The 25,025-nt window shown below is 40.7% G+C and overlaps 1 protein-coding gene across 1 annotated transcript in view; it reads left to right on the plus strand.

Annotated features, from left to right (window-relative positions):
• Nucleotides 1-6,819: 6,819 nt before the first annotated feature.
• tfeb (transcription factor EB) overlaps nucleotides 6,820-25,025 on the plus strand; it is an 83,451-nt gene continuing 65,245 nt past the window's right edge. Inside the window, exon 1 of the mRNA XM_080727390.1 lies at nucleotides 6,820-7,013. The gene's annotated coding sequence lies outside the window, so the exon portion shown is untranslated. The remainder of the gene's footprint in view (nucleotides 7,014-25,025) is intronic.

Here is a 25,025-nt window from a genome sequence, read left to right on the forward strand (position 1 = left end):
TCAATTTACGAACAAAAGCATAAAAATAACTGAAATATGCGAGGTTTCTGTCCGCACATCAACGATATGATGCCACAAACAGCTCTTTGTCACTGTTTGTTAGTGTTTGTATCAGATAGGATACAAACTGATATGAGTATCGGATGCAGTAGGCATCCTTTAACTTGAACTGATCTGTACATAATCATTGTTTTCTTTTGAATGAATGATCATGATTAACCACTTAAACCCCATATGGTTGACCGCAGTCCCTCAGGGCTCCGTACTAGAGTGTTTTCTGTTATCGTGGGGGAAAGCTTTCACTGAAAATAACAGATCGACATCATCACAGCGTTGTGAGCTTGTCGATCTTCTGCTTCTGCATCAAAGCTTTTCCCCAGAATACAGATGCAGGGTTTTAAGTGGCTAAGACTTAGAAGAACCTCGAGTTTGACAGCGAAACATTTGTTTGTTTTTGTGACTAAGAGCAGCTGAAAGAGATTGTTTCGTTGTTTTAGCATCGGCTCTAGTATTAGATGTGGCTTCTGTTGATTAAAAAACAACTTTACTGCACTGAAATAAAAGAAATGGAAGACTACCCATGCAAACTGCTGCCTTTGTTTCTACTGTTATGGAAAGTTACGGTTCACTCTAGATCAGTGGTTCTCAAATGTTTTTAATTTCAAGGACCCCCATATAACTCGTGGGATACAGAAGCAAGTCAGTTAATTTTGTCACTGACAAAAACAAAATAAAAACGAAGCTTTGTTGACTAAACTATATCAAACTAAATCAATCTTTGCTGTCAAAATTAACACTGCTGTAAGATTCCATTTGGAACTCCCTCAAGGACCCATGAGAGGCCATGTGTGCACGCCACTTTGAGAACCACTGATGCATTTGATTAGGCCATAGACCCATGTTTGATCAGATTTTTAAGAAACATTTTAATTTAGATTTTTCCCCTCTGGACTTAATGTTTAGATTGAGAACCACAGTGTACAACAGGGTCAAGTCACATTGCTTTCAGATTGCTTCCCCCCTGTGGACAAATAAGGTATTTCCCTAGTAATAACAGTTAACAGACATCACAGTTCCCAGTCAGTGGAACATGTTAATTGACTTGTTAATTGTTCAGATACAGCTAACAATATCGGAAAAGATGACTACTGCCTAAAATAGTATTTATATGTCGACTACTTTTTTTCACTGACGAAAACTAAAAAACTAGATGTCTATTGACAATTTCGTCACAAATAAAAACTATGCTAAATGTTAGGGAGGGACTATAGTGGAGAAGTGTTCCAGCAGAACAAAAAGACAAGTAATTTTATGTTTGGTTGTGCTCGGGTGTTGCACTCTGAAAATAGCAGATTTACAAGCTCACGCTGCAACACCTTACTTGTGAGCTTGTAGAAGATTGTCTATTTTCAGCATGCAACCAAGTGTAGAAATCAGCCTTGTTTTACGTGGCCAACAAGGCTCACCAAAATACATTTTTGTCAAAAAATTCAGCTGGAGATTTAGTCTGCTAAAATATCAAGATATTTAGTCAACTAAAACTAGACTAAAGCCAAAACTCTTCAGTTGACTAAAACATGACTAAAACGAAATTACATTTTATTCAAAAGACTATGGTCTAAAACTAGATCAAAATGCTCGCTATCGGTAAAGGAAGACTGCCAACTGGTATATGGGTACAGGACCCTCTCTCATGTGTCAATGCGTTAATTCAGGAGTGGAACAGAGAGTCCAGTGCTCCAGCCTGTTGTCCAGGCCCTGCACAGCACAGCACAGCGCTTAAAAGCCAAATATAGCCTCCATGAGTAGCTCATCTTCAAGCTCCGGTTTCACTTCCCCATTACATAGACAATGACAGTTTCCATTGGGTCTGGTCCATGGCATAACTGACACTGTCCCCATCAGGCCGGTCTATTTCTCCTGGTCTGACCCCCCTTTTTACCTTGGACTGACAAGACCCACAGCATGTGTGATCAGCAAGCTTAGCCTGACACCGTGGCACGCTTGTGATGTTGTGGAAACTGACTTATGTCTAGTGGTTCTCAACCTGGGGCTGGGGGTCCCCGCATGATTTTGAGCGGTCCCCGGATGATTTGCTTGTGCAACATTGTTTTCTCACGCAACAGTAAACAAACCAACATACAGTATTGCAGGGTATCCCCTATGCACATTTCTAAAGTGACAATTTAAGGATATGACAAAGGAGAAGAGATCCGAGCAATGAAAACATGTGGTTGGAGAAGAGATATATATTCTATAAAACAGCCAAGATGTTTCGACTGGTTAAGGATCATAATTAAACTATTCTTAAAGTGTACCTGTAGCATGCTGCTGTGCAAATGAGTGCTGTCATTACAATATAATCACAATACCAATTATTATGCCAACCTTTTTTTAGACATCTGCAAAATAATGGCTTTCTTCACCAATGTGTTCATAAGGTGTCTTCTAACACCTCAATTGGTTCCAAGTTCCAACCCAACTCCTCTGGGAAACTTTGTGGGAGCCAAACTAAGTAGGTCTATAGAAGGACTGGTGTGGAGGGGGGGAAAAAGTTTTATGTACATTTTAAATAGGCCAATATGAGCCTGTGGGATGTCTAACTCTAATCCCACAAGCTCATCCATCAAATTGTGGTGAGCATTTTCACTTGTTAATTTTTGTTCCGTGGTGAGCATTTCCCTCTGTATTCACAATTTAAACTGAGAGAGGGCGAGAGCGACCCGGTCGGTTAGCAACCTGGTCGGTGAAAACTACCGACCAGGTTGCAACCCAGTTGTAGGTCGCTAAATGATCTCGCTCCTACTGTATAAACCTGAACCCCGAACTAGTAGTAACTAAAGTACTTAAGTAATTAAGTAATTATTTGCCTCAAAGTACAGTGGAGTAGAAGTATAACGTATCAATGCAGTGGAGTAGAAGTATCTTACTTCCAAAATGTACATACTGTACTTTACATGGAGGTATGCCATCTTATACAAAAATAAAATACATAAAAAGAAAACAAATCGTGGAACAGATACGAGTACAGAGATACTCATAAGATCCAAGAATAAATAAAAAGGAATAAACAAGTTGTAAATCAATAGGTTAAAATAATAATAGAAGACTCAAGTCTGGCCTGGCCATCTGCACTTGGACGACTGATTGTGTTAGCTTAATGTATGAACTATTAATAGATATAAACATACAGGCATACAGTACAAGCTGTCACCAGTAATATGAGAGGATAGAGTTCTAATGGATTCAATCATCAAAATGCCATCATATCTAAAAGTGCATGATGGAGCTTTATGTCTCTCATTCAGCTGTCTTTGTGTACATAGTGGCTTGTAGGACTAGATAGGAGGTGACATGTCAGTTGTTGTACTGCTGTACTGTAAGTATTTTGGTGCCAATACTGTTGTGCTTTTTATGTTGTGTAGAAGTTTATTTTACCTGTAACAGTGGGCCTATGTACACACGTTCAATTCAAAAGAGCTTTATTGGCATGAAAATGGGTTTACATTGCCAAAGCAAGTGCCCAAAGCATACAAAAATGGAGAAAGTATGTACAGTTGGAAGAGGTACAGCATTGTGTAAACAGAGCTATGTCACATTTGCTGTTAGAAAGTCATATACCGTCTCTGTCGGGTGGAAACATCATAGGCCTATGTCCAAAACGTATCATAGTTGATCGATAAGCTGTAGAATGCTACTTTTGATACTTGTGTGTGATGCTGTGTGATCAAGTAGGGCGTTAATTTGCGAGAAAAAAAGAGGAGATAAGAGGTTTCTGAGTGATTAATTTGCGAGAAAAAAAAGAGGAGATAATAGTTTTCTGACTGACAACAACGATACATGTTGACAAGGGTAGCTTTTGTATACAGCTTTTTGAAACAAATAGGAGCAATTATTCAGGATTTTGCAGCATTTTACCGATTTAAAATGGTAGACTATACAGGGGGTCCCCAGCTAAAGTAGTGCTTGAAAAACATCCAAAATGTTTGGACATTTTTGAATAAATATTGCATTTTTTGGAACACAAATCTTCTCTTCTGGGGGTTCCTGGCACAAAACATTTTCAGATGGGGATCCACAGCCAAATAAATAAAGGTTTGAGAACTACTGATCTGTGTGACAGAAAACAAATCAGCCACAGACATCACATCAACCACTTTAAACCTTTAATTGGCTATTTGAAAATCTGGAAAACATTGGAATTTTTTTTCTGTCATTTTAATAACATTTAATCTTTGGGGTCCCTGGCTGGCACACTATATTTTTCAGATGTTGGGGGATAGGTACAATTTTTGTTGCGACCAAAGGTCGCATATACTCTGAAAAACCGTGTCACTTGAGTGTCCTTCCTTCCTTCCTTCCTTCCTTCCGTAACCTCGTGACCGTCCTTCCGTATCCTCTGTGATGTCAGTGTGATGTCAGCGAGTTGTGACATCACCTCCTGTACAGGGCGGCTACACGAAATGTGGATAACACTATATATGGAGATAGTCCAGTCCATCATGTCATATGAGACTACCGTCATAGAAAGTAGCCATTCTTAGGCCGGAGTCAATGGCTGTCTAAACATGGAGATGTGGATAACACTATATATGGAGATAGTCTAGTCCAATATGTCATATGGGACTACCATCATAGACAGTAGCCATTGTTAATCCGGAGTCAATGGCTGACTGTCTGTACAGGAAGTGATGTCACATGACATACTTTTTATGCCCATATATGAGTCCTAACATGGAGATGTGGATAACACTATATATGGAGATAGTCTAGTCCAATATGTCATATGGAACTACCGTCATAGACAGTAGCCATTGTTAGGTCGGAGTCAATGGCTGTCTGTCTGACTGTCTGTACAGGAAGTGATGTCACATGACATACTTTTTATGCCCATATATGAGTCCTTCTGTACCACATCTCCAGGTTTAGGCAAACTCCACACAGAAAGGCCCTATCGCCAACCCAACCTAGGGTGTGAGCGATAGGGCCTTTCTGTGTGGAGTTTGCATGTTCTCCCCGTGTCTCCTAGGGTTGATACCCTCACAAAAACATGAACAAACTCCCCCCAGAATGACAACAACTAGAATCGTCAGAGAAACGCTGTGGTTGGCCAGATGGTCAAGAATTGGCGCGACCTCGCCCTTTAGGGTGAGGAGTTGTGACATCACTTCCTGTACAGGGCGGCTACACGAAATGTGGATAACACTATATATGGAGATAGTCCAGTCCATCATGTCATATGGGACTACCGTCATAGAAAGTAGCCATTGTTAGGCCGGAGTCATTGGCTGTCTAAACATGGAGATGTGGATAACACTATATATGGAGATAGTCTAGTCCAATATGTCATATGGGACTACCGTCATAGACAGTAGCCATTGTTAATCCGGAGTCAATGGCTGACTGTCTGTACAGGAAGTGATGTCACATGACATACTTTTTATGCCCATATATGAGTCCTAACATGGAGATGTGGATAACACTATATATGGAGATAGTCTAGTCCAATATGTCATATGGAACTACCGTCAGACACAGCCATTGTTAGGTCGGAGTCAATGGCTGTCTGTCTGACTGTCTGTACAGGAAGTGATGTCACATAACAATGGCTACTGTCTATGACGGTAGTCCCATTATGACATGATGGACTGGTGTTCTCCACATTTCCATGTTTAGGCCCCATCGCTCACACCCTAGGTGGGGTTGGCGATAGGGCCTTTCTGTGTGGAGTTTGCATGTTCTCCCCGTGTCTCCTAGGGTTGATACCCTCACAAAAACATGAACAAACTCCCCCCAGAATGATAACAACTAGAATCGTCAGAGAAACACTGTGGTTGGCCAGATAGTCAAGAATTGGCGCGACCTCGCCCTAGTACTATGTCTGAAAAAAACTTTAAATGTCTAAAAACACACTTTTAACTTTGATCCAATATGTAGGCCTAGTGAGCTAGGGTTTGAAAATAGCAGATCTACAAGCTCACAATGCGACACACACTGTGAGATTGTATTGGCTATTTTTAAATGGCCGAAATGTATATAGGTGAAGTGGTTATTGTATGTTTTGTAATCAAAATTAAAATCTAGTAACTAAACTAGTCTATACTGGTATAGACTAGTTAGTTACCATGCACTAGATTTTAATAAGTCTTAAATAATTGTAGTGGAGTAAAAGCACAATATTTGCCTTGGAGATGTAGTGGAGTAAGTAAAAGTAGCCTAAAACTGGAAATAGTAAAGTAAAACAATAAATGTAGGTCGCCTACAATACTTCAGTAGCCTAAATGTACTTACCTGTAGTTACTTTACATCAGCTACACCACTGGTCCTTAATTGGCCTAAAAAATGTTTAAGACCCCTGCCCATATAGTGGTTCTCAAAGTGGATTTCAGGGACTCTAGTCTCTAGGTTCCTTTATGGGGGTTTAAATTGACCCTTACAAGTCTGTAACTTTGAAAGCGTACAAATGGAACCAAATGGACCCGGCATTTGTACACTGTCAAAGTTAAGGGGAGACTTTCACTTTTCAAAGTTTGAGAACCACTGCCATAGAGTATTATGATGACCTGCCAGTCTATTGCATGCTGCAAGAAAAAAAAAGAACTACAATTCCCATGCCAGCCCTAGTGACGTCCTGTCATTGGTGGCCCGGCTTGTCACTATGCACACAGTCAGACGCAGGTGACCGGCGGCCAGGCAGTCAGGCAGTCAGACGGCGCTGGAGACTGACAACAACTCGACGGTCAGAGAGGAAAACACAGCGACCCCCCTGTCCGGACCACCGTCCACTGACCAGGGGACAGACAGAGTTGTGACAACTCACAACACAAGGACACTTTAAAATGCTTTGATCCCACAGTTTGTTCCTATATTAAGAAGAAGAGACACGTTCACTCAACAACATCAGTGTGTGCGCTGTTTTTTTTGGAGGACTCGCGCACACACACATACACAGGGCAGTTTCCTGGAGCTGCAGGCTTCTTAACTTCTGTTCTCTGTCTGACCTTCAAAGCGGGGTAAGTGAGATTATATCACTATACGTACCAACTCACACTGGCTGCGGAGCGCACAGCAAATACTAAGCTCCACTATAAGCACTGGACGGGCGTTGAGCTCCTAAAAAGTTGCATTTTTTTCTTAGATTGTAAAGCTAATGGAACCAAAAACATGTTTTGGTACCAGCTATGCACTCCGCAGAGTTAAATGGACACTGCGGAATGGGATTTCACTATAGAGGTTATACTTTAGGGACCCCAAAACGCACAGTAAATGCTCCAAAAGTTGCATTATTTGCACATGAACTACGAATCAAGCGTTCTTCTTATTTATAAGCACATCTCCAGTATTTGTAGCCTTACCTCTGAGTTAAATGGACACGTTTTAGCATCCATAAGTCATTGTAATAGCTCTTGTTTGCATTCTGAGCAGAATTTAGCTTTATTTGTATTTATTTTTTATTTTTTAATCGGTAATAAATAAGAATAATAATGCACAATCTTGCAATTTTACCCAGGAGAATGAAGGTGGTCTGGTGCTAGAGCATGACGGAGCACGTTTTCATGATCCCTAATTTGTCTTGTTGTTGTCATTATTTATAAGAAGTGACATGGTTGATTCTTATTAGTCCAGAGCGAGAGCGGCTCTGGACCAGAGCTAGGAGAGAGGGACAGCCAGTCCCCAGACAGTATGCTGCTGCTATGTATAAACCGTGTGATGGTGATACTCTGTGCGTTATGTAATCAGAACTTTGCTGGAAAGCCCTGCATAGAGCCAAATAGGACAGACTATTAGTATTATTAACACTCAGAACGCAGCTATCCATGTCCTCTTCGGGTAACAGCAATAGGAAGAGTGGGCTCTATGGAAGAGTGGGCACTAGGTAGGCTACAAAGGCAAAGTGCATGGGCACCTCAATGTGAAATGTAGAAAAATAAAATATCTGGACAATGGTCTTAACTTAGTTATGTAAAGTAACTGTAGGCTTAGGATACATGATTAGAACATGAATTGAACATTTCACAATTTGTGTTATTCTACAAATTGCTACAAAACCTGTACAATCATTAATTTTAGGTATAAACAAGAAGTTGAAGGGAATTTAATTTAAGTCTGATATTTATATACTGTGCAAGTTCACATCATGTATATTATACTTTACATTACACACATTTACATTTTGGACAAATTATCACATTTTACATCGAGGTGCCAACTCTTCTCTTATCCCCTGATCCCCCCTTGTTGTCTGCAGTCACGTGTGTGCTGCTGGTTTTATTTACACAGCTTGTAGATCTGTTACCTTTTAAACTTTTGAATTTGAATCATGAAAAGTGACCGTATTGGACATGATGTGGTTTCCACCCAACGGAGATGATATGGAAAAGTTCAGAGCCAATCATATAGGTTATACACCTGACCTCACCCATGTCCATATCTTCTTGTAATTGGGCCTTACTGCTTCACTATAAGACGCCACAATTTCTGTCCTCTTACCAGAAAGCATTGTTATTGTATTACTGAAAATCTGTTGTGAAATGACCAAAACATGCCTACCAGTGATGTCACTGCACTGGCATAGGCAGGTTTCTGAACTGTCAACAGCCCTTCTGTGAGACACAGAGTGAGTAGACAGAAATGGTATCTTATCTTATCTTTATAATTAGCGTTAGTGAGGACCAATTATGTCTGAAGTCGTTCTTTAAAGGCATAGCATGTTTGTTCTGTGTTTACATAACAAAACAGTACAGATTGTGTATAATGTCCCTCTATAGCAGTCATCAGCCACTGCCGTATAGTGTGGTGGTGTTTACCTGCCCAGCTGAAACACAATGTCCTCTCACTGTATTTGGTGTCACTGTTTGTTTTGGTAGAAGGGATGTTTTTGGGCTGCCAAACAAACCGTGAAAACACCAAAATACAGCGAGAGCACAATGCCACCACACTACTCCAATGGCGGATAACTGCTGCCACCAGTAAGACGCCTAAGGGTGAAAAGCGACATCGCGCAGGACGGAATTCAGTGTGAATCGAGTTGCGTTGAAAGTTTATGTGGACAAAATATTTTCCCAAATATGGATATGTCTGACATCATAGATGTCTTATTGTTGTTGCGACCGAAGGTCGCAGTATACCATGAGAAATGTCGTAGCTTGTCTCCGTCTGTGTCCGTCCTTCAGTCAGTACAGGAAGTGATGTCACGTGACATCACCTCATCAAAGATCAAACCCTGGATATCCATACTGTGTCAGTCAGTCAGTCAGTCAGTCAGTCAGTCAGTACACATTTTTACAGTCTATGGGTTGGTTCACTTGTCACTGTGACATCACAGGTGATATCACAGGTGACATCACCTATGTAAAAGTCCATATATGGGTAACCCTTTTATGCCCATTATGAAGATCCCTGATGTCTTTGAAGGCATGGCCCATATCTGTGTGGCTGGTTCAGATAGCGATCTCCATGTATGGGCATAAAATATATTGTATGTATTATGGATATATATTATTATTAATAAAGGATAACATACAATAACCCTAACCCAATAAGTCCATATATGGTCATTCCCAGAAACAAAAATCCCATGTCCATATATGTATATGTATATATATATATATATATATATTAATAAAGGATCAAATAAAGAAAATGTCCATATACAGTATGGGCATTCCCAGATGATGCCCTGTTAGGATATCCCCTTATGCCCATATATGGAGATCCCCAGGCATCAAACCCAGGCCCTACATTGCCATGGCCCTGCTTGGCTTTACTAATTAACATACGTTTTATGCCCATATATGGAGATCCCTGTCCCAATGTCATCAATATTAAGGACATATCTGGGAATGCCCATATTTGGTAATGCCCATATATGGGCATGTTTTGACATAACATTGTTGACTATCATGCAGGGGTCTCCATATATGGGTAGATGGTCCGATATACATCACTGGCCAGATTGCTAAGAATTGGCCCTTTAGGGCGAGGTCGCATGTCGCCCAGAGGCGTCTTAGTAGTGTTATAAACCACATGAGACTCACACAATATATGTCCATCTATGGGCATTCCAAGCTATGGGCTTAATATTGATGACATCTCCATATATGGGCATACAATGGGCAAATTGGGCATAGTGTACAAGGGACAAGGACGGCATGTGATGTCACAATGTGATGTCACAACGATGTGATGTCACCACAGGTCAGCAGCCATAGACATTGAGGCGTTACTCACTCACGGACGTACGGACAAGATGTGACGGTTCTCATAGTTAACTGCGACCTACGGTTGCAACAATAATAACTAATACATCTAAATATCATTATTGTTTTCTTATGTAAACACAGGGAAAGGTTACATGCTATATCTTTAAGGCAAGGGTCTTCAACAGGGGGTCTGGGACCCCTAGGGGGTCCTCAGAGTTACTACAGGGGGTCCTCCAAATCTTTGTGTGATAGAAACTATTTTTTTTTCTTTTTTATATTAAACACTGAACCCTAGTGTCCTTATTCTGAGAACTTTAGCCAAAAATAGCAGATCGGCAGAGGTTTGGTGTAGAGGGGGAAAAAAAGCAGACTAAGCACAGAGTGAAAGGTCAAGTTTATAAAGTATTGACGGTTCAAGTGGTTAAATATCTGAAAACACAAATTGACAAGAATCCAAAATACACTGACGATTAAGCTGTCAAACAATGAAACTATATGGAATCTATGAAAAGGTTGAGGGGGGTCCCTGCTTCATCTCTCTCTCAACTAAGGTTTTCTTTGCCTGAAAACGTTGAAGATCCCTGCTTTAAGGTCCTCCTGTAGACGTGGTCAAAATGGGTCTAATTTGTGGAGAGGCGTCTGTCCAACGAGGCGGTGTGACTTTAGAACATCCGTACCAGCTCATGTCACACCGACACGCTCTGTGGCCTTTTGACCTCTGCTTGTGGCTCCTGACCCCTAGGATCATCCATGAACACAGCAGTAGGCCTAAAAGTTCCACGGAAAGAGGAACACCGACATGATTCCAGTCGTTTGGATTCCATAGAAGTCGGAATGTCTTCTATGGAATCATGTCGTGCGGCGTCCGAAAATAGCAGATCTACAAGCTTACAACACGTCGCAGTGTGATGTGTTGTTTTTGGACATTTGTTATTTTAAGATTAAAGAGTATTTGAAGTGGTCAAACTATAGCAATAGAATACACGTTTAGAATTATATTCCACAGACATGAATGGTCTCAGAAATGTCTTTGACTGGTTAAGCTGTATGTAGAACGACAGCAACATAGGTATATAAGAATGATAATAGCCTACCTAATAATCATGTTTTCCGACTTTCCGATTTTATTTCTGCTATCCATGCAGATGTCAGATAACAGTGTTTCCAAGCTTCAGTGTTAAGAGGAAATCCTCTGCTATTTACTGGACTCATCTACTTTCAGTCTTAGTTCAGCTTACAGTGTATTGTTGTTGTTGTTCTTTTTTTTTTTTTTTTTACAAATGCCTAGGTATTACTCAAAAGTAGCAAAAATCTACAAGCTTATACTGTAGATCTGATATTCTTTGGTATTTTTTCTTTTTTTGTGAAATTGGTTTTGGACATTCGAGGTCCCTAGCTAAATTTGTTAAACACATCATCACAATCATTTAAATCACTTTGATAATATTTTTTTTATATAAAATAAATTGTGGGTTACAGCTTTAAACTGCATGGGATCATGTGCAGCACGCACGCACGCACACACACACACACACACACACACACACACACACACACACACACACACACACACACACACACACACACACACACACACACACAGAACAACAGCTAAAGAAAAACTCTGAAAAGGAATGTATTGAGGCACAGCAGCAACAACAAAACAGCCATTTAGGACAGTGATCCACTATGGATACAGTTTAGGACAGTGATCAACTATGGTTTAGGACAGTGGTTCTCAACCTGTGGGTCGGGACCCACATGTGCAACATTGTTTTCTCCCTCAAAAGTAAACAAACCAACTTAAAGTTTAAGCGTAGTGAGGGTATCTGCACATTTCTAAAGTGACAATTTAAGTACTTTTTAAATCCTCTAAAATGACAGATTAAACATTGGCCAAATTGTCAAATATTAGAGGCAGGAATTGTGAAACACGGTTTCACAACAGAACCGTGTTATACAAAATGGAATGCCTCAACTCTTAGTGCTCGTCAAGGTGGTGGGGTCCTAGCCTGGCGTACCCAGACTATATACTAATGCAGCTAACTAACTGCAGTATACAGTATATTCCCACCGTGTGTTAACATGGGTGGCGTGTGGGGTCCCCAGTTAAAATATGATTATTTTGGGGGTCGCGGCCTGAAAAGGATTAGAACCACTGGTTTAGAACAGTGATCCACTATGGCTACAGTATTTCTATTTGAAATGTAGCAGAAAGCGAAAGTCATGAGCTTACAAAAAAGAAAGAAATAAATAGCCTACACTTACTGTAGTTACTAAGTATATTTAAGTAAATATACTGACTGTAGTTAGTTAGTAGTCCACCCAACATTACTAAAGCCTGATTCATACTTTGTTTGCGTGCCGGTTTCATGCTCAGTAAACAGATCTACAAGCTCACAAAGTCACAAATCTATGAATGTGTGACTTGTTGTGAGCTTGTGTATCTGCTATTTACGGCATGCAACGCCAGCAGCGTGCAACTTGTCATAAAATCAGGCCTAAGGTGGTTGTACTTGTTTGACAACTTTGCTCCTTCATGACGCGCGTAATACTTTTAACTTGTGTTTTATTATTCTTCGTTGAGATAAGTATGCATGCGTTATTATTCCATGTTTGGTTTGACACACACACACACACACACACACACACACACACACACACACACACACACACACACACACACACACACACACACACACACACACAGAGAGAGAGAGGTATGTATCGTGCTGAGGGGAAGGCAAAAAAGTGTATTCAACTCTTACAACTGTATCTGGATTGTTGACGGCTGCTACTGATAAAAAAAAACACACACACACACACACACACACACACACACACACACACACACACACACACACACACACACACACACACACACACACACAGCTCTAGTTGTCGGAAGTTCCCTCTAGTACTCAGGACACACACTGTCGCACACACCCCCTCACATAGGAATGTACATACACAGCACACACACACAGGTGCACCTGGAGGTCAGAGGGCTCTCTGTCTCTCTCTCTCTCTCTCTCTCTCTCTCTCTCTCTCTCTCTCTCTCTCTCTCTCTGTCTGTCTCTGTAAAGCCATATCCGTGTGTGAATTAATACTTCTGCCATTGTTTTATGCGGTAGGAAGATAGAGAGAAAGAAGCCTTTTGGTGATAATGAGATTCCAGTTTGGATATAGACGTCAGCATAATTACCGCATGCAATTCTTCACAGTGCTATACAGCACGTGCACAGGTGTTTCCTCCTGGTTCTGTGCAGTGGAGTTAAACAGAGAAAGCATTTTCAGGTCGGGGACACCATTCCAATCAGGAGAGGGAACTCAACACAGGATATGGATGAACAAGGGGATTTTGGAAGTGATGACACATAGAAATGAGCAGATAAAGTTGGAACTGGAACACCTACCTATTAAAGAGCTGGAGAAACAGGGAGAGCCCTGCCACTGAACAAACACTCTACAGTCTAACAATGAATGTATCACAATATAGTGCTTTAACCTTTTTATATATATTTTTTGTTTGTTTTAACTCTCCAAAAATATCACTTTACCTGACTTTTTAAGCCCTTTTTCAAAATCGAAAATCTTTTGACATAATATTAACACATTGTAGGAGAAATCACACCTGTGTGAAGTGAACTGTGCTCACTTCACACTAGAAAACACTGTTCCCGAAGAAACAGTGTGGGGAGCAAGCTTGGTACAGTGTGGTGATGATATATAGACATGTGCTCATCATTATAATGTCCAATCAGAAAAGGGACATGCGGATAGGGACATACAACATCGGTATTTGATACAATGGAAAAACACTGCGTCTATACACCTACACATGGTCATACACACAAAGTCACGTATTGGAGCTGCTAGCAGAAAAAGAAAAAAAAGAAGAATGGTCCTGACTAGGGATGCACTGAATATATTTTCGGCCGAATAGTGTCAAAAACCACGGCCGAATAAATATTACAGAATATTACTGAATACCAAATACCGACTATAACCGAATACTGTATAGGGATAGGCTATTCAATATTGTATTTATTTTTATTTTATTTATTTACTTTTATTTTATTCTTTTTATTTTTACATTGATATGTCTTTATTATGCAATAATTCAACTCTATGGCATGTTAATATTTTGAGACATATTGTCTTTCATTACAAATTTACTACACAATAAATCAATAATTCTACACAATAAATCAATAAATATATGTTTTAAATAACTGAGCCATAATCTTTGCCATAATCATTTAGCTCTACAACAGAGGCACAGTCATGACAGCAATGGTACAAAAAGAAGAAACAAATATAATAAAAAATTCGGCTATTCGGTTTTCGGACAAGTGTTTCCAATATTCGGTATTTGCTTTCGGTACATCCCTAGTCCTGACCGATTTGTTTTTACTGAACCACTAGAGCAGTTCTCAAAGTGGATTCCAGGGACTCTGTGGGTTATTTTTTTTTGGGGGGGGGGGTCTAAATTGACCCATACAAGTCTGTAACTCGACAAATGGAACCAAATGAACCCTAACGGGTTCATTTGGTTCCATTTGTACACTGTCAGAGTTAAGGGGAGACCTTAAAAATGTAAAGTTTGAGAAACACTTAACCTGGTTCTTAACCTTTTCAGGCCACAACCCCCACAATATTCATATCTGAACTGGGGACGCCCCCCACCCCACCCTGATGAGCACTAACAGTTGATGCATTACATTTTGTATAACACGGTCCAATTGTGAAAATAGCTGATTATTTTCACAATTTCCGCCTCTAATATTTAACAATTTGTCCTTTTAGAGGTATTAAAGAGTCCTCAAATTGTCACTTTAGAAATGTGCAGATACCCAGTCTATACACTTAAACATTATGTTGGTTTGTTTACTGTTGAGTGAGAAAACAATGTTGCACATTAAGTTAATCATCTGTGAACCCCGGGGATCCCGACTGGGGGTCCCGACCACAGGTTGAGAACCAGTCAGAGGGGGTAAGTGAGTTCACTGGGGGGGTCAAGGGTCAGAGGTCCCAGAGGTCAAGCCTCAGCACTATGTGGAGCAGAGCTGACACTCTGTGTGTCCGGCCAGCTGCAGTCCTTCTGCTGCCCAGTGGGCTGCCGCCACCAGTGGTGTGAAGTAACCCAGTACATTTACTTAAGTACTGTACTTAAAGGACCAGGTCACCTCTGGGACAACCAGATCTTATTTTATTGTTGTGTGGGACACGATCAACACAATCCTGAGTTATTTTTTGTGTTCAATCTGTGTTTTTAGATATTTTAGTATTTCAGCCGATTTCAGCATGCTACAACTGGTCATATGATGCAAAATGCATCATATGACAAGTTGTAGCATGCTGAAATACTAACATATCTAAAAACACAGATTGAACACAAAAAATAATTCAGGATTGTGTTGATCTCGTCTCACACAACAATAAAATAAGATCTGGTTGTCCCAGAGGTGACCTGGTCCTTTAAGTTCAATTTTGAGTATTTGCAATACTCCACTACATCTCGGATCCAAATATTGTACTTTTACTTCACTACATGTTATTTGACAACCCTGAGTTACTAGTTACTTTGTAGATTTTGATTATTATTACAAAACATACGTTAACCACTTTCAGCCCTATTTTTATTTTGTCCCTTTAAAAATAGCCAATCTACAGCTCACAATCGCGACCCATTGTGAGGAATGTGAGCTTGTAGATCTGCTATTTTTGAAATATATATTTCTTTTACATTTTGAACATGTGAAACGGGACATTCGAGTACTTTGATACCAATACTTTTGTAATGTTATTCAAGTGCATTTTTAATTCCGGGCTTTTGCTTGTAACAGAGTAGTTCTATATTGTAGTATTGATACTTTTACTTAAGTACAGAATGTGAGTACTTTTTCCACCACTGACGTCCCACAGCTATGGAACACAGAGTCAGGTTACACACCAACACCAAGCCACTTGGCTGTTGTTATGCTGGACCTAAACAGCTTTTTGACTTTTAGATTTTGAGAGGGGGGTTACGTGGTGCAATGTACATATCGTCCCTGTCTCGAAGAAACCTCATATGTCCAAAACTGTTACTTTTCAGGATTCAAATTCAAAAATAGCAAAAGTAGCAGATCTACAAGCTCGAAACAAGTCGCTTCTCGTCGCCACGAGCGTGCAGATCTGCTACTCTGCTCCAAAACCGTTCATTTTGTATTTATCATTTTAAAAATGAACTAAACTAGTGAAAACAGCCGATCTACAAGCACACAACGCCTCGCGGTGCGAGGCGTTGTGTGCTTGTAGATCTGCTGTTTTCACTACTTTTGTGCGACGGCCTTGTATGAAGAAGCAGGGCTTTACTTGCGAAAAACATACAAATCTGAAACTTATATACGAGGTTCCTGCTCGACAGTGACGATATAAGCGTGGAGCTGGTATCCTGTTTTGTGTGTGGAAAAGTGTGTCTGGATCATATACCTTCAGCCTCATTGGACTCCTGTAATGGGGCTAATTTTCCACCGAGTAAACACACACACACACACACACACACACACACACACACACACACACACACACACACACACACACACACACACACACACACACACACTCGGGTCAGCTGCATGCACCGTAGTGTGAAAGAGCAGCGGCAGCAGTGTGACTGTGTCTGAGTGTAAACAAAGCGTGGTCCATTTGCCATATGGTTCACATATCCTATGACCGGGAGCCATGGTTCCATGAGCCACGCATAACGTCGTCACCCAGGAACAAATCCTGGGTGAATCATTTAAACGTGCACCTGTTATTTTAGATTTGAGCCAAATAACATGATTTAATACATTGGCTATTCAAAAATAGCAGACCTACAAGCTTGTAGATCTGCATTCTTTTTTTTGAAAAATCAATAAAATGTGTGCAAATCTTTGAATATAGCCTATATATTTTTCTTTTCTTTACCTTTTTAACTCAAAACTTTGCCTCTTAACGGGTTAAAAAGGCAATTGTTTATTTTTTTTCAACATTATACACCTACTTTACATGCAGATTATGATTATGCCAATTAATGTGCAAAACTGAAATTTGATTAAAAAAAAATTAAAAAAGGCTTGCTGCTTGTTTAAAAAACGAAAAGACCCTAAGGGTGTAAAAAGGTACATGCGAGCGTCCAGGATTGACTGCGTAGTCTGTATAATGATGTACTGTTTACTGTTACAGTATCCTTACAACACTCCCCCCCCCCCCCCCCTTTCCCCTTCCTCGAAAATCAAAACACAGGCATCAACAACGTGTCATGTGACCGGTGACTAATTGACACATGATCAAAAGTGGGCGGTACATTTAAAAGGCATGTGCACAATGTGTGACACCACTTCCTCATTGGGGGGTGGTGTCATATCCTCTTTTTGGCTGGATGGGATGGATGCCCTTGACGGTCTGTTGTCTGACAGCAGATTTTGCTTCAGTGTCAGTCTTTCTCCGATCTACAATTGCGTTTGTAGATCTGCTATTTCCATTCCATTCCATTAGTATGATGAAGTAGGACATTCATTTAGTCTATTTAAAGTTGAAATCTGGAGATAGAAGGTTTCTACCCAATGATACGCAACGATGTGCATGGACGGATTAACCCCCGCGAGGGCCCCTGGCCGATTTTTTTTTAGGGGCCCCCACCCCCCAAAAAAAAAAATTTTTTTTTTTTTTTTTTTCAAAAAAAATTTTTTTTGATTTTTTTTTTTTTTTTTTGGGGGGGGGGGGGGGGGGGGGGCGCAGTTCAGGCCAAAGGTGGTACTGCAGCTGGAAAATGCTCTGAGAGCCATTCAAAAATGAGAGGCTCTCTATTCAGGAGGTAATTTAGCCTCAAACCTTTTGAAAAACGTTTTTGGGACATAAACAATATGACATAAATACTTTTTAAATGCATGGTGTATCACCTTTAAGCCATGATGATCATCTGTGGACCAAGAAAGCACCTGTAGACAACAGAGGAGGGGCCCACACATTTGATTTTAGCTTAAAATATACATTTAATTTTTGCAAATTGTCATTGACCACGCAGGACAGTTCCCCCAAGGGCCCCTGAGAGCCAAGGGCCCCTGGCAACGGCCCCACCGGCCCAATGGTTAATACAGCCCTGACGATGTGGCTTGATTGGTCAACAGTGTTTACCAATGAGGTGATGCCACTAGCCAACAGCCATTGAGAACTGCCCTTACTTGGGGATCAAGTGGAGCCAGTGTTTACCAATGAGGTCGATGGCACCAGCCAATGAGAATTGCCCTTGCTTACTTGGGGATCAAGTGGAGCCAGTGTTTACCAATGAGGTCGATGCCACCAGCCAATGAGAATTGCCCTTGCTTATTTGGGGATCAAGTGGAGCCCAATAAAGCTCCGTTACACTTGCAGGTCATAAAACAGTTGACAGTTCTTGTAAATAGCGGGAGGGAAGGCAGTGTAACATTTTATTGCAGGAATAATACGGATAATGCGAGCTCAGCTTATAGCTCACACCTACGACACTGATTTAGAATCTCCTGCAGCTTTGAAAACCAACTCCCTTTCAATGTTGTTATGGTTATAGGAAAAACTTTGGGACAACCAATAGCAGGTGTGAAGCTGTCAGAATTGAACTTGAACTAATTTGAACTTGAACACCTGGTATGCTTTGAAGCGTGTTGATGTTGTGCCTCTAAAAATAGCCTTACAACTTGAGGCCCGATAGGGCTGTCGCCATTTTAGCTTGACCATTAATAATTGTCGCTCAAATAATTGCGATTGTTTGGCTTTTAGGCTTCCTAAACAAAAGTTGCACAGGGGAGATTATGAAATATATTGAACATTGTGTAAATGGCTATTTCCACTATTTTTGAAAATGTTATTGACAAAACATCGGTCAAAATATCGGACTCTGTAAATATGGTGTCCAGTTCTCCACAATAAGGATGGTCTTTGCACTGTGGGAATGCGGCATCGGCCGGTCTCTGGTTCCTGAGATATGAGCGCTTACGTACATATCGTCACTGTCGGGCAGAAACCTCATATCTCCAAGTTTCAAATGTGTACGTTTTTTCACAAGGTAAAGCTCTGCTTCATCATACAAGGCCGTCGCACAAAGGTAGTGAAAACAGCAGATCTACAAGTACAACGCCTCGCGGTGCGAGGCGTTGTGTGTAGATCCGCTGTTTTCACTAGTTTAAATCATTTTTAAAATGATAAATGCAAAACGAAGAGTTTTGGACATGGGTTTCACCCGACAACGACGATATGAACTTGAAGCCCTTGTGGCCCTGACCTTTTGACCGTATGTGACCCAACTGTTAAGGATCTCTTCAGGGCAGTGCTTACAGTAACATTCCCACCGAGGTCTATGAAAGTCTGCTTGGCAAGTAAACACGAATGACTTCATGTGATGGCAGTGGCAGAATGTGACATCATGGACACGGCAAAGAGTTGCATTAATTGAATGGATTTCCCCCAAGTCCATTGCATCATACCTTAAAAGCCACGTGCATATACTTAATCGTACAACGGTGTCACATGATGCCCAAAATAGCCGCTCCAACAAGTTCACAAGACTCCCCGTGACTGATTGATAGATTGAATACTTCATTAATTAATTTGTAAACGGCGCAGTCAGACATTAAGGCTAAATAAAAGGATAACACAAAAGGTTCCGGGGACTTTTTTCCATTGTGGACCTATGTATTCAATTCATCAACATATAGCATACAGAAATAACACAATAATACATGTCATCAACAAATGCAAAACACTATATAAAGGTGAAAAGGGGGCGGCAGCAGACACGTGCACACATAGACATCAAAGGGGGCTTGAGCCCCTGCCCTTTTACCCGCCTGTAAAAAGTGCCCTCTCCAGACCATGAATGCAGTTTTCACTACGGTGAAAGAAATGCAAATTCCCTCTTTCCATGCCATACCCGAAGGCAGCATTCAAGAGAATTGCTTTGTACAAACTCTCCTGAACTTGAATGCAGCATCTTATGTTGAAAGAATTGCCCTCTCTGTGTAGAAATCTGTTAAGCCACATCTCCTGTATTGACTTGATTATGCTCAGTTCAGTGTGGTATCGTTCAGTTTGGTATCAAGCACCGAAAATAGCCGACATTCAAGCTCACAACACGTTGATCTGCGACACATTGTGAGCTTGGAGGTCTGCTATTTTAAATATTTCCACGAAAAGGCCCTTTTAAAATTTCAGCCCCTGCCTCTTTAACATTCTCTGCACGTCCCTGGGCGGCAGTGAATAACACCTACTTTCTGTGGGGAAATACATTTATCTCCCCTTGATCTCTCCTGATAGGTGATTTTTCAGGCCAGTTTTGAAAGAAACACCGTCAGCGTCTTACGACGGAGCATAAACCAGCCATAATTGTTCTACCTAAGTATCTTTCCCTTGAGATGTGACATGATTATGCTTGTCATTTTGACCTTGACCTCAATATTTACCTCGGTCATTGACCTTTTTGACCAAAGAGTGGCCCCTCCCCTCCCCAAGTGTCATGACATTTCAGACATCTGTTGTTGTTGAGTTTTGTTCAGTCGCACGGACACACGCATTTACTGTAACCCGCTACACTTATGGTAAGGATCAAGTGATTGATTGGTACGTGACAATGACTTGCAGGACTGCAACTTCCCCATTGTGGTGGGGCTGTCCCGTGTGAGGTCTTGCTTTCATTTGTGGTTTTGTGGAGATTTCCCAAAATCGCTGGCTGTTAGTTTGAACCATTTGTACACTGTTTGAGTTAAATAAGCAGAGGATATCATCGCTGTCGGGCGCACACCTCATATTCTCCGTATTTCTACTTTTTCAAATAAGAGCTATTGAACACCCTTTATGTCTGTCGGTTTTACAAATATTGAACCATTGAAAAGTATTAAAAGGGGTTCTGACAAAACACTTGGATGATTGGATCCACAAACATTAAAACCTCCTAACTCCAGCTCTGGTTGTGTTTCCCGACTTGTCGTTCTAATCAGTGATGGACAGAACAACTATCTCCACATTAATGGTCAAAAACATCCTAGCTCCACTTGAGCTGTATTTGGGTAAAGTGATGATAATATAAGGACACATTCAGGTATCTGACAATGTGTAAAGTCAACATACCAACTATGACGAGGCAGTGTTGTGTAGTTAATTATTTTTCTTCTGAATAGTTAATACTTTGAACATATTCAGTTTTTGCCTGACAGCAGAGATATACAGTGTAGATTTGGGTGTATAGCTTAATTCAGCGATTCTAAACCTTTTTAATATCAAGCACCCACCGCCACCGCGCAGAGTGCTTATCTTACCCAAGTTTTTAGGGCATGTTTACCCTAGGAATACACACACGCTTAATGCCAATACTGTGTCTGTCTTCTTTCACCGCTATTATCATACAGAAACCTACTGTATGTGGTGTCAGAAGTGAAACTTGCGTTTAGTTGTTTTAATTATCGTCAGCCATTTGAGTAGCATGTTGCTGGTTGAAAGTGAAAGATGATACTAACTCGGCACTTCCTTACATTGATAATCTCCCCGTTTGAATGATTGACGTCATGTTTACATGTCTCCGTCTGTCAAGTAATGATGAGAGAGAGGAGAAGGCAGCCATGTTTGTCATTCCTTTCAGTGAGTGAGTTCCTTACGTGTCCCCTCTGGCAGAGGAGAGAGCGACAGAGTCTTTGGAAGGCCAACGAGATAAGAGGTGGAATTTATGTTGTAAAAAAAGGCTATAGATTGTGTGCACTGCAGTGGTTCTAAAAGTGGGGAGGGGGGGGTGCTCAGCATGACTTGTTAATACAGCGTCAAAATCATTTAAACGTTGGCTATTCAGAAATACCAACCAGATCGTAATTTATATTGAAAAAGGAGCGAGAGAGGGAGAGTTTGTGTTAAGTGTCTATCTCTCAACTCATCTCTCAAATGCCTGCATGCCATTCCAACTCGCCACGCATAGCAACTCTTACCCATGCAAAGAGAAATGCTGTATAGCTGGTTACAGCCACACATGTGCTCTCTCTCTCTCTCTCTCTCTCTCTCTCACTCTCTCACTCTCTCTCTCTCTCTCTCTCTCACTCTCTCATCCCCACCTACAAGTTCACTAATGCTGCCGGTGTCCTGTGCCAAAAATAGCAGAGGATCTACAAGGTCAAAGTCAAAATGCGACGCACTGTCCACTGTGTGAGCTTGTAGATCTGCTAGTATGTCGGGCACACCGTGCGGCGACCAAGTACAAATCAGGCATAACAGCTACTAAGATATCTATAGACATGATGTAATGAAGAGCATGTTGTGTGGAGCAGTAGCCTACTGTACGTCCATGTGATATACAGTAGCCAAGGCCGTACAGTAGAATGTACCCTAATGTGCTTCTATTTCCGCCCGGCGTGCCAACTGTTTGCTTGAGGTACATAGATCCATCATCGTAGTCCGGCAGAAACCTCTTATCTCCACGTAAAGTAACTAAGACGATATGAAAATGTCATGTCACCATTATTGTGACCAAAGGAAATTGAGATTTATGATGTTATCGCAATAATCAAAATGTCACCAACATCCATTATCCTGGGGCGGAAAATTTTTTTTTTGCAAAGTTTACCAATTATTAAGGGTTTAAAGGGATATTTCACGTGTTCTCGTGTTTTTTCAATAACTTTCAGTTATTTTTAATTATTATTTGGGAAAAAATTGATTAAAAATAAATGAAAACAGTTGTTTGGGGAGAGGCCCTGGAGGAGGAGGGCCTGGTAACATTTACATCAAATATCTAAATATTGAATCAAGCAAATGCAAAAAAAAAAAAACGTTCAGGGTGTTCATAAAAGCCTGCTTAGACGATAAAATTACCCAAAGTTTTTTTTTTGTGAAATATCCCTTTAAGTGGTACCAGATACAGTATGAAGCTCGGCAATTAAAAAGGGGACTTGATCCCAGTGCATGACAGAGGATCATTTCACAATAAATGTAAATCTTCACAATATGATTATCCTGAAAAGTAACATTTTTGGACATATGAGGTTTCCAGATGACTATATTTATTGCTAAAGCATTTGGTGTTGAGACACTTCCTGGCAGCCGACTGGACCAAAGATTACAACAAGCCACATTACAGCAGCTAACAGCTAATTATAGCTACTGTAACACAATGTATTGATTTAAATGGGTTCTCTCTCTCTCCTGATTGGATGACATTGGTATCCTAGTATCTTTGAAAATGAATTGAATGTTTACTAAAGAGTTGGATGTTAATGAACAAACACACTTAAATTAGCAGAATCTGTGAATTTGAGGGCCTTTGACATGAAAAGGTTTGAGCACCACTGAATGTGTTAAGTAACTATAGTACATTTACTTACGTACTGTATTTTGAGTTATTTGTACTTTACTTGAGTAATTCCAATTACCAAAACTTTTACTTCTCCACCACATCTCGGATCCAAATATTGTACTTTTACTCCACTAGGCCTACATGTATTTCAAAACTTTAGATACTGTAGTTACTTTGTAGATTTTTATTATTATTACAAAACACACTAACCACTTCAGCCTTATATACATTTTGGCCATTTGAGAATAGCAGATTTTTATACATTTGAAAACTTGAAATGGGACATTCTGTATAATGAGTACTTTTACTTTTGGTACTAGGGGAAAACCACCCATTTTGTGATTTACAATACAAACACAAAATCAATCCTCCAGTTCTAGGCAACACAGAAGGGGGGAGAACCTTTTTTCTATTTCCACACAACTCCTCTAAGGTATATTAATGACATAGTTCAATATTGAAAATGGGTACATTTTGATGCCAATACTTTTGTACTAGTAAGTAAAACATATTGAGTACTTTTTCCCCACCACTGTTAATCAGTCAAAGCGGCAGCGAGGTACAGACTTTCAGGCTAAAAGGATAAGTCCTGGGGACTTCCTATTAGATTTAGATTAGAAGACATTTGTAGCATCAGCCTCTGGTCTTAATGCATGGGTTTAAGTGGTTCAGACAGATCTCAGACGTCTGAGGATCAAAGTGAGGGCAGAAACACACACACGCAACTGTAAGCTGCTTGTGATGATGCAACTCCCAGAGGCCTTTACTGTACTGTACCTCGTCTGTCTTATTGACAGCAGTGTTTATGCTACTGTAAATGTAACAGTACTGTACTGTACCAGCCTGAGGGATAGTTGGTATCACTGACTCGATAAACTCTCTGCTCTGAACCTCTGAACCTCACTGTATTACTATGCACGCACGCACGCGCACACACACACACACACACACACACACACACACACACACACACACACACACACACACACACACACACACACACACACACACGCTCTGGAAAGTAACAAAGTGCATTGAATCGAGTAGTTAAATTATTAAGACCTGAGGCCAATTCTACAAATGCCTTCTAAATCAATAGTTCTAACACTTTAAAGATTAACTCATTCGTAGTTTACGGCCGAGGAGCCCGAAGATTTTTCTATGTCTTTCACTGCTGGCTTCTCCTACCTGTTAACGCGGGCGCTCATCCAATTCCCATCGTGCGCGATCGGACACTGCTATGCATCGTGTGTTCGCGTATTCCATCAGCTTCTCAAATCCGTTGAAATTTTGAAAATTGATCAATCCGTTCTCCATCTGTAAGCCGTGGTGTTTATACAGAAAGCTAACGGGCCAAAATAGAGGACGGACCATCCGCTTCCGGTTTAGGGTCTCAATGTTAAGTGGTCCGCTCAATAATGTGTCCGTGTAGAAACCGATCACGTAGCATTAGTTCCGGCCTATTTTAGTTCCGCTTCGATAAAACA

Source organism: Nannobrachium achirus (genome assembly GCF_963921795.1).
Source record: "Nannobrachium achirus genome assembly, chromosome: 6".
Lineage (NCBI taxonomy): Eukaryota > Metazoa > Chordata > Actinopteri > Myctophiformes > Myctophidae > Nannobrachium > Nannobrachium achirus.